This window comes from Talpa europaea (genome assembly GCF_964194135.1).
Source record: "Talpa europaea genome assembly, chromosome: 9".
In the NCBI taxonomy this organism is placed as follows: domain Eukaryota; kingdom Metazoa; phylum Chordata; class Mammalia; order Eulipotyphla; family Talpidae; genus Talpa; species Talpa europaea.
Window position 1 is genome coordinate 55,477,568 of NC_140076.1, and position 10,670 is coordinate 55,488,237.

Sequence of the window (10,670 nt, forward strand, 5' to 3'; positions counted from 1 at the left end):
CACAATTCAATGCATCACAGCAAACATGGCCGCATTACTGGCTGTGTGGTCTGCAAGAAATGCTTAATATCTCTTAGCCCCTGTAACCTGTCTAAACAGAATGAAGATGACCCTGAGTGCAAGGATTAACACTAAGAAAGCAGCTAGTAAACAGCAGTGGGACTACTGCGTGCACTGGAGGATGACTGTATGCATGCCAAACCCTGGTGTCTCTTCTATTTCAGGAATGCAGACAGAGGGGCTACTGACAAGCCCCTGGATTCTCATTTCTTCCCTTTCCCCCACCCTCCAGTGCCTGGAATCTTCAGGGCTCAGTAAACATTTTCTGCAGTTTATGACTATATAACTAACTTAATTTCAATTTCGAGCCACTCTACCCCCAGGGTGACAGAAGCAGAAACGGTCAATGTGGGATTTCCCTCTTCCTTTTCCTGGGATTATGACTAAATTTCAGTGAATGAGGACTCACAGCAGAGTCTGGGAACTGGTTCTTATTTCACTGGTCCACCAGGCTTCTCATAAAACCCTCAGTGTCTGGTTGGTCCTAAGGCAGAAGTCCCCACAGGCTTTGTCCCTGTTCCAGTGCACCCCAAGTCTGGAGGAACTCTGCCACCTCCGTGCTTGCCCTGCCAGTGCACAGGATCTGTCTGCTCCGGGTTGGAACACAGAAGCCTCTCCAGGTCTGTCTGAGGCGTCATCTATGCAGTTACTCTTGGGGTCCCGCTATTTCCCCCAGGGCCCAGCCAGGAAAGGAGGAAGAGCACCCTGCCCCTAGGCTCCCCAGTTTTCGAAGGATCTGCAGCCCATCAGACTCATTATGAGACCCTCCTACCCCTGTCCTCATTAACTCCCCCCTCAACCTCCCTAAGCGCTGGGTTGAAGGAATCTTTGATCTCTCTTTACTGTGTTTTCCTCAGATGCGTCAAGGATATCCCAGCCCTCTCCTTCCCCTTAAGGGCTCAGGTTTTGGAAAGCAAAACCAAGGAGAGACCTGCGGGTTCTTCCGTGCTTCCTTCCTGTACCTCCTTCCCCTGAGGCAAGGACCCAAACCAGATGATTGCCTCAAGGTAAAAATGCCAGCAAAGATTAAGAAAAAAAAAAAAAGTTAATATTTAAAAAATATTTTCCCAGCTTGTTTCAGTGAAGAAATAAATAAAAACATGGCACTGACCTAAGGCAATGGTGGGAGATCTTAAACCAGTTCCATGAAAAACTCGCCTCTGAGTTCCACTAGGGCCTATGTTTCCACATGAGGCCCCAGAGCCCCCACACCTTTCCCACCCAGCTTTTGCAGATTAAATGCTGCCTGTCCACCTGCCCCAGGTGGAATGACAGGTTTCTTCTCCTGTGCTCCCAAGCGTGGCTGGCAGTTCTAATGAGCACTTAGCCCTGTTGCTGGTATTATCACAGTTAATATTTTACATGGCTGACCTCCTTACTACCTGGAACCAGTTCTTACTCAACCTATCCAGTAAAGTGAAAGCTTTGTCACTTAGTCCCCAAGTAACCCTGGGTGACATACCTAGCCTCTCTCAGCCTCATTTTCCCCACAGGCAAACTGGGGATAAGAACAACCCACCTGCTGGATTGCCATCAGGGTTCAGTAACGTGACCTAAATAGAACCCCAAGCCTATGGTCTGAGCAGCAGTGGCTGCGCTGTGAATAACTGAGGCTGTGGCTGGTTATCCAGGATCTCCTGGACCTTCCCTGTGGAGAGAGGGAAAGCTGCTCATGCTAACAATGCCACACAGCAGATGGGACCCTGACTGAGGACTTCCCTCAACAGAAGGGCGATCACTGAAACCCACTCATGCTGTAAAGCACCCCAGATTAAGATCAACGTTGATTCACTCAAGAGCTAAGCACTTATGAAACATCAGCTATAAGCCAGGTATTTTCATACACCTGAAAAATGACTTAAACAGAGACCAGCATGGCCAGAATAACAACGAAATGGGCTAACATGACTGGGTTTAAAGCACTGTGGGATTAAGGTAGATAATCATGTGTTTGCTTATGGACATTCGTTTATTCATACTACCTTGGTCTGAGAGAAGCAGGGAAATTTACCTAGAAGGTCATTTGTGAGCCGGGCCGGGCCCCAAGGTCTTTCACTGGGCATAGCAGTGAAGATGGAGGTTCTCTAGACCCAGGAAACAGCATGTTATCAGGGTGTGACAGCACAGACACCCCAGGCCCGAGATGCTACTTTTCTAGGAAGGAAGCAGCATTCTCTTCCCCAGCAACCTCACCCTTATTCCCCTCACCTCTATGAGGTCTCTGTTCAAATGTCACTTTCTCAACAAGATCTGCCCTAGCCACCAGAGCTAGTCATTAAAATTCCAGGAAATAGTCAAGCTACTTATTGATAGTATCCAGAGAATTAATGAAAAAGAAATTACCTAATCTTAAACTATAGATGGGACCAATATCTAAAAAACCCAAACTTGGGGCCTCCCTGGTGGCACAAATGGTGAAGTCTCAGCACTATGAAGCTATCTGCAGCCACTGCATTACAAGTTTGATCCTCGGCCAGGGAGGTTACCACATGGCACCTGCCTCGCCCGCTGCTCCCCTCTGCAGTGTATTTCATCAGTCTACCTGTTCTGCTTCCCTCTCTGTCTCTGGTGAATCCTCTCATTCCCCCGCACCTCAGGTCTATACCCTAATTCTTGTATGCATAAATAAATAAATCTTTAAAAAAATAAAAAATAATCCAAACTCATCACTTCTTAATTATTTTACATATTTTTATCTATACCAAGGATAATTTACATGTATTATATCTATAAGGTAGAAATATTATATAATATTGAGCTACTGTGTACTTCTTCCCAAATTTGTGTTTATGATGTCACATTCATAGCTTACAATGTGCCATGGCAAGAATACGTGCACCATTGAAATGAGACATTACTGCAATCAGCATGTTTCCTTCTCAATATTCAGTTATTCAACATTACCAGCTCACCACTGCTAGTCACCTTATTTAAAATTTCCACCGCCTTCCCATTTCCAGTCCCACTTACTCTGATATATTTTTTTCATAGAACATGTTACTTTCTAACACATTGCACAATGTTTGGTATCATTATTCTCTGTCTCGTGTCAGAATAGTAAGCTCCATGAAGGCAAGGACTACTTTTCTATTATGTCCTTTACATAGTCCCATATCCAGAAGAAGACTTGGCACCTAGCTGGAGCTCACGAACTCTACGATGAATTAATGTTGGTAACACTGGGACTCCGTGTTTAACTGGGACAGGAGATGGAGGTGGAGGTAGAGTCAGGGGCCCCTGGCAATTCCTGCCCTTTCTCCATCAGTGTCTTCCTGACACACACAGGCTGTTTGATTTAAGGCCACTCTCTCACCCTCCCTACAGTCTCCCTGCTGCAGGCAGATAGAGAGGTCTTGTGTAAACATGATCCTCCAGGGCCCAATTCTGATGATTCCTCTTCACCCTGCCAGCACTAGTCACAGGCCCAAAGGTATTCAGCACATGTCTCTTAATGTTCCTGAGGCCAGTGCTTTGCTGGCCTCTGAGGCAGTGGTTCCCAAGTGGCCCCGGACCAGCAGCACCTAGGAACTCCTTAGAAATCCAAATTCTTAGGTCCTGCCCCAGGCACACAGGTTCAGGACTTCTGGATATGAGGCTATCTGAACCAATTCAAGCGATCTACCACAGGTTGGGTGACATAAAAACCAGGAATTTATATCTCACAGTTCTGGAGGTTTAAGCCATAGATCAGGGTGCCAACATGGTTATGTGAGGGTATTTTTCTGGGCTGTAGACTTCTTACTCCTCATGTAGAGGAAGGGGAGAGAGAGCTCCCTAGGGCCTTTATAGGAGAGGCTCATGAAGGATCTCACTCAACACCTCTCAATGGTCCCCCTCCTATTATCATCAATCTGGGGGTTAGATTTCAAAATATGAACTTTTTACTCCCCAGCTCTGGAAGATAACAGACAGTGTCTACAGATATTTCTAGTCATCACAGCTCTGAGGGTACTGGTGCTGCTGGCATCTAGTAGTCTGGAGGCCAGAGATACAATGCACAGGGTAGCCCACAATACAGATTTATCTTCAGGGGCCTCCCCAGTGGCTCAGCGGCTGAGTGCTGGGTTGCGAAGCTGCCCGCAGCCTCTGCAGCGCTGGTTCAATCCCAGGCTGCTCCCCAGCCACGGGAGGAGGGTCCCGCATGGCGCGCAGACCTCTCCTGCTGCCCGCTGCTCCCCTCAGCAGTGTACTTCGGTCCCTCTGCCTGCTCTGCTCCCCGCTCTGGCTCTGGTGAATTCGCTCACCCTCCCGCGCTTCTGACTGTACCCAGTGCTATATAAATAAATAAATCTTAAAAAAAAAAATTATCTTCAGCATTGGCCTTAGTGGTGTCTTTGAGGACTTGTTTCCAACAGTAAGGGAAACAAAAAGAAAAATAAGCAGGAGTACATTAAACTAAAAACATTTGTACAAGAAAAGAAACCATCAAAATGAAAAGGCAACCTACTAAATCGGAGACGATATTTGCAAATCATACATGTGACGAAAAGTTATTCTCTAAAATATATAAAGAACTCCTACAACTCAACACAAAAAGACAATCTAATTAAAAAATGAGCAGATCTGGATACTTCTCCAAAGATGACATACAGATGGCCAACATAAAAAGGCACATAAAAAGATGTTCATCGTTACATATTATTAAGGAAATACAATCAAAATTACAATAAGATTTCACCTTACACCTGTGAGTATGGCTGGCATCAAAAAGAAAAGAAACATGGTGAACATGTGGAGAAAAGGGGGCCCTCAGCGCTACTGGAGGGAATATAAACTGATAGTCACTATGGAAATCAGAATGGAAATTCCTCAAGAAATTAAGACTAGAAATACCATACAGTCCAGCTATTTAACTTCTGGGTATTTATCCAAGGAAGGAATACGAAACAGTCATTTGAACACTGCAGCCTTATTTATAATAGCCAAAACCTGGAAACACCCAAAGTGTCTATCATTGTTTGAATAGATAAAGAGTAGTATACATGTACAGTGGAATGCTAAACAACTATGTTAAAAAAAAAAAAAAAGATAAAATCTTCCCATTTGCGACAAAATGGACCTGATGGTTATCATGCTAGTGAAATGCAAACTGGAGAAAGCCAAACACCATATGCTTCACTCATATGTGGAAGACAAAAAAACAAAACAAATGAAAAAACAAAACAAAAACAGACTTGTGCATTATAAGAACAAAAACCACCATTTTGTTCTTGGAAGGGAAGGCAGAAGAGGGAAGTGGGGGAATAAATTATACAAAAAAGTCAATTGTGTGGTGAAGGATGGAAACTAGACTTTTGGTGGTGATCATAAGGTAGTATATATATAGTACTGTATATCTGGACCTATATATGTTATAAACCAATGTTACTTCAATTATTTATTTATTTATGCATATAAGAACTGAGGTATAAGCCAGAGGTGTGCGGGTAGGAGATGAGAGGATTCACCAGAGACAGAGTGGGGAACAAAACAGGCAGATTGACTGAAATACACTGCTGGGGGGAGTAGCGGGCAAGACAGGAGAGGTCTGCTGCACCCTTGCCAGCTGGGGATCAAACTTGTGCTGTAGCGGCTGTGGATAACTTAATATCGCTGTCTTTAACCCCTGCACCATGAGGGAAGCCCCTGATAATTTATTTTTAATCATCCAACTAAATTTCGATGTCAATGGTGCTGAGATAGAGGATGCTTCTCTGATGTGTTGTCTCCCACACCCACCCAGCCTCCCTTCCTTCTTTCCTAGAACATCTTCTCAGCACTCAGCAGATGATTATAACCAACCTGCCCACCTCTGACAGTCATTGATGAAAGAGACAGAAGACAGTGGGGACCTACTATATTCATGGGAGAGGAATAGAGACACTTCCACTGACCTTTCCAACCCAACGTGTTAAATGTTATGACTGGGGAAATAGCAGGGAGGCCCTCTCAACATCAGGAGGCTTTGAACATCAGGGAAGACTTCCTAGAGAAAGTGACCTTTAGACTGAACCTCCAAGGCAGAGTTAAAATTAATCAGATTGGCGAGGACAGTTTTCACTCTGGAGTACTTACTCTGTTCCAGATATTGTGCTGAGTAGTCTACTGACACTACCACATTAAATCCTCAAAACACCTTGCAAGGTTGATATTTGTTATCTCCACTTTAGAGACAGGGATATTGAGGCCCAGAAGTCCAAACTAACTTGCCTATTCAGGCAATACAGCAAGAAATGCTAAAACAGGGATTTGAATCCAGGTCTGTAGATTCCAAAGTGTGACAGGAGGTAATTACCAATTACTATAGGCAAAGGGAGTAGACTGGGACTTTTTGAATAACAGTCAACCCCGTGTTGTGGAATTGGCCCTGTCCCCCCCCCCCCAATTTTAAATGTTGAAGTTCCAGTCTCTAGTACCTGTGTTTGGAGATAAGATCTTCAAAGAGAAGATTATGTTAAAATGTGGCCATTAGGGTGGGCCCTAATCCAACATGCTAGTGTCCTCACAGGAAGAGGCACAAAGGCAAGACCATGTGAGGACACAGCAGAAGGTGCCCTTTTGTACGCCAGGGAGCGAGGCCTCAGGAGAAATCAAACCTGCCCACCCCTTGATCTTGGACTTCCAGTCAAGATCTGTAAGAAAATTGATTCCTGGGCCTCCCTAGTGGCACAAGGAGTTAAGACACAACCTATGAAGCCTCCGCAGCAAGACTTCCATTTCTGGCCAGCCAGGGAGCAACCCACATGGTGCAGCAGACCTCTCCTGACTCGCCTGCTGCTCCCCTCAGCAGTGTATTTCGGTCAGTCTGCCTGTTCTCCTCCCCGCTCTGTCTCTGGTGAATCCTCTCTGGCCTGTACCCCAGCTCTTGTATGCATAAATAAATCTTTAAAAAAAAAAAGTGAATTTCTGTTGTTCGGAAACCACCAGTCTATGGTGGTTTGTTTCGGCAACCGCGGCAGAATAATACATTTTGTTTCCTCTTGGGGACATTGCTTTGACAGCAGGAAATCTTAAGGTCTGATGCACTTTGTTTGCTGTGGAGTAGAAGAGAATGAGAGATCTGGGGGTGGTTCCCGCTCCCCCCACACTGACAGTCACATCCCCTGCCTCAGGGGCATCTGCTGGACCAAAGCTGCTAGGAGACTACTTCTCTTCCTGGATTTCATAAAATTTATTGGGGAGGCTGCTGTATATTCAGAAGAGGAGGAGAGATGAGAGAGCCTTATGTGGCCCTCGGTGGCAGATTCTGAGGTGAAGAGATGTGGTGATCTGAGGGTGCTACCTAGAGGACCACAGACACCATGTCCTCGCAGCACCACAGGGCATGGCATGGTTGGGTAGGTCTAAACTCTCATACAACAGAGCACTGGTTCCTCAAAACATAGACCACAGGCATCACTGCAGCTGCCAGTGTAAACCAAGACTCCAGGCAGAGACCGCTAAGATTTTCTATGCTTATAGGCCTAAAACTAATAGGACTTCTGCAGGGTACAGAGTGCAGTTAGCAACTGAGACTAAAGAGAGACTGGGGGAGGGAGTAAGTTAGATTGAGTTGAACTTCAGGCTAATAAGAAAGCACAGGATGGGGCCACCCTGGTGGCACAAAGGGTTAAGTCTCAGCACTATGAAGCTATCAGCAGTTACTGCAGCACGAGTTCAATCCTCAGCCAGAGAGCTAAGCCACATGGTACAGCAGACCTCTCCTGACTCGCCTGCTGCTCCCCTTAGCAGTGTATTTCAGTAGATCTGCCTGTTCTGCTCCCCACTCTGTCTCTGGTGAATCCTCTCACTCCTCCGCATCTCTGGTCTATACCCCAGCTCTTATATGCATAAATAAATCAAGGAAAGAGGGAAGGAAGGCAAGCAGGCAGGCAGGCAGGCAGGCAGGCAGGCAGGCAGGCACATCGTGATTTGCACACCTAAATTTGTGCATTAGGATTCAAACTGACCACATAATATGTTCAAAATTAGCATGCAGAAAACCAGGGCAGAAGTCAATTTAAGGCAAAGCTGAAAACACTTCTGTCAGCAAGAGAGACAATGAGCCAGGGAGAAGGAGTAAGCTATCCAGTGTTTTTCTTCTGGCCCTGCCTCTGTCTCTGGCTCTGTTTTGTCTCCTGACTAGACCTAATTATGCTTGTCATCTGCATCAGAGGGATGGGGCTAAGATTAACAAGTTAATGTGGGTAAAAGCTCTTGGAGCTCAGTAGATGAAAGGGGATCTAATTAGCAGGGCCAGCAATGACCGCAGGCAGGCCTGCCGTGGTGGACTCCGCCCCTCTACTCACCAGAGCACTAGTTATAGCTCATGGGCGGGGCCTCTGCAAATTCCACCCAACCCTTCAGCACAGAGAAAACAATCTTCCATATTTCCCTCTAGCCCTAGAATTCTGTGACTCTTCATGGGTGGAGAAAAAAAAAATGTGTGCACCTCGTTAAACTGATTGAGAGAAGGAAAAGGTGCAACTCTCATTCCTTTTTCTCAACATTAACTAATGTGCATGAATAGGTGTTCATAAAAAACAGTGAGAAAAGCAGAGCCTAGAGGTCAAGTGAGATGGATGGCATGAGACAGACAAAGATTCAAATCCCGACTCTGCTACTTATGTGTAGACTTAGGCAAAATGTGCAATAACTTTTGAGGCACTGGTTCTTCATGTGCCCAAATGGGGATAATACTTCCTATCTCAATATTGTAAGGCTTTGATTTGCTTGTGTCACACCCAACAAAAGTATGTTAAGTTTTGTTAATAATAGAGTAAGTTTTGTTCATGGTAATCAATAATAGTGACCTGTTACTAGTACCTCCTAGATCAGCACTAATAGCTGCTTTAAATATTGGTTGCATTGAGCTTTTTCATTCAACAAATACTTATTGAGTTATCTGTTATAGGTCAGGGAAAGCAGGCATCTTATACCTGAGGTGTACAGTAGTGAGCTTCCTTCACAGGTACTGGCTGCCTTCACAGAGCTGATGTGTGTAGCAGATGATAAACTCTCAGATATATTTCCTCTCCATACCTTTTTTCTCCTCTTAAAAGGATTGCTGAGTATATTTTTGAAAAACAAACAAACCTAAACCTGCTCACAGGCATATGTAACTGAAAGAAAAGACAATTGTTCAACTCTAAGAACTAAAGATTATTAGTTTAAAATGCTCCCCCAAATTATCCTAGCTTCTTCAAGGATAAATATTGCAGTCAGTCTTAACCTTTCCCTTCACCTCCATGATGTATTATCCATAGTTGCTGTTTTACCTGTTATGTAAAAGGAACCTGGTAAATGGAGGAAGAACATGTCCTGTTCCTGACACTGTGAGAAAGACCGGTTCCCACCAGCCTTCTCCTTCAGGACACTGGCTTATCACCATTGCCCTGAGCGCAGGTTTGTGTAAATATTTAGCTAACAGCTCTCTCCCCCACTGACCTGCAGTAGGGCAAGGACCCTGATGTGATACTGGCTTGAACTTCCACTTATGTTGCCTCTAGGCCTGGGCTCAAGACAGGAAGCAGCCCCTGAGCTCTTTTCACAGCAGCTCTGAGGCATGGTATTCCTACAAAGCCCTCTTTGCACCCATGAATCAAGGCAAAGCAGAGTCGTGACTAGGTGACAGAGCCATGGCTCAGTGCACACGATCTAGCTTAGAGTTCTCTAGAGCTCTCCCGCTGCTCCATGCTGCTTGAGGATATTGATAGAACAGGCTAGTAGAGGGGGGCTGACTGGAGAAAAGGGTGGCTTGGTAGAGCCAAGGCCACCTTTGGGCCTGCAGGCTCTAGCACTATGCTCCAGAACTACCTTAAGAATAGAATATGAGGACCTCCCTGGTGGCACAAGGGATTAAGCACAGCACTATGAAGCTATCTACAGAGGGCAGTCTCTACAGCACGAGTTCATCCCCAGCCTACCAGCCAAGGAGCTACCCACATGGTGCAACGGACCACTCCTGTCTCATCTGCTGCAGTGTATTTCAGTCAGTCTGCCTGTTCTGTTCCCCACTCTGTCTCTGGTGAATACTCTCACCCCCCCACACCTCTGGCCTGTGCCCCTGTTCTTGTATGCATAAATACATAAATCTTTAAAAAAAAAAAAAAAAGACTATGAGCAGCTGGTCTGTATAGATTAGCCGGACAGCCTTGGACAAGTTACCTTATATTTCAAAGCCTCAGCTTTGTAACCTTGTCTGCAAAATGGTGAGTCAAGTAAATCAGCAAATCAAAGTCACATGAGAAACCATCTCACACCTGTTGGAATGACTACCTTAAAAAAAAATTAAAAAGGGTCCTCCCTGGTGGTACAGGGGTTAAAGTTTCAGTGCTATCAAGCTGTTGCCAGCCACTGCAGCACAAGTTCGATCCCCAGCGAGGGAGCTAACCCACATGGTGCAGCAGACCTCTCCTGTCTTGTCCGCTGCTCCCCTCAGCAGTATATTTCAGTAGATTTGCTGTTCTGCTCCCCACTCTGTTTCTGGTGAATCCTCTCACCCCCTGCATCTCTGGCCTACACCCCAGTTCTTATATGCATAAAGAAATTTAAAAAAAAAATTTAAAGTAGAAAGAAAAGAAGAGGCAATGACAAAGATGCAGAGAAATTGAAGACCCTGTGCACTGTCAGTGAGAAGGAAAATTAGTGCA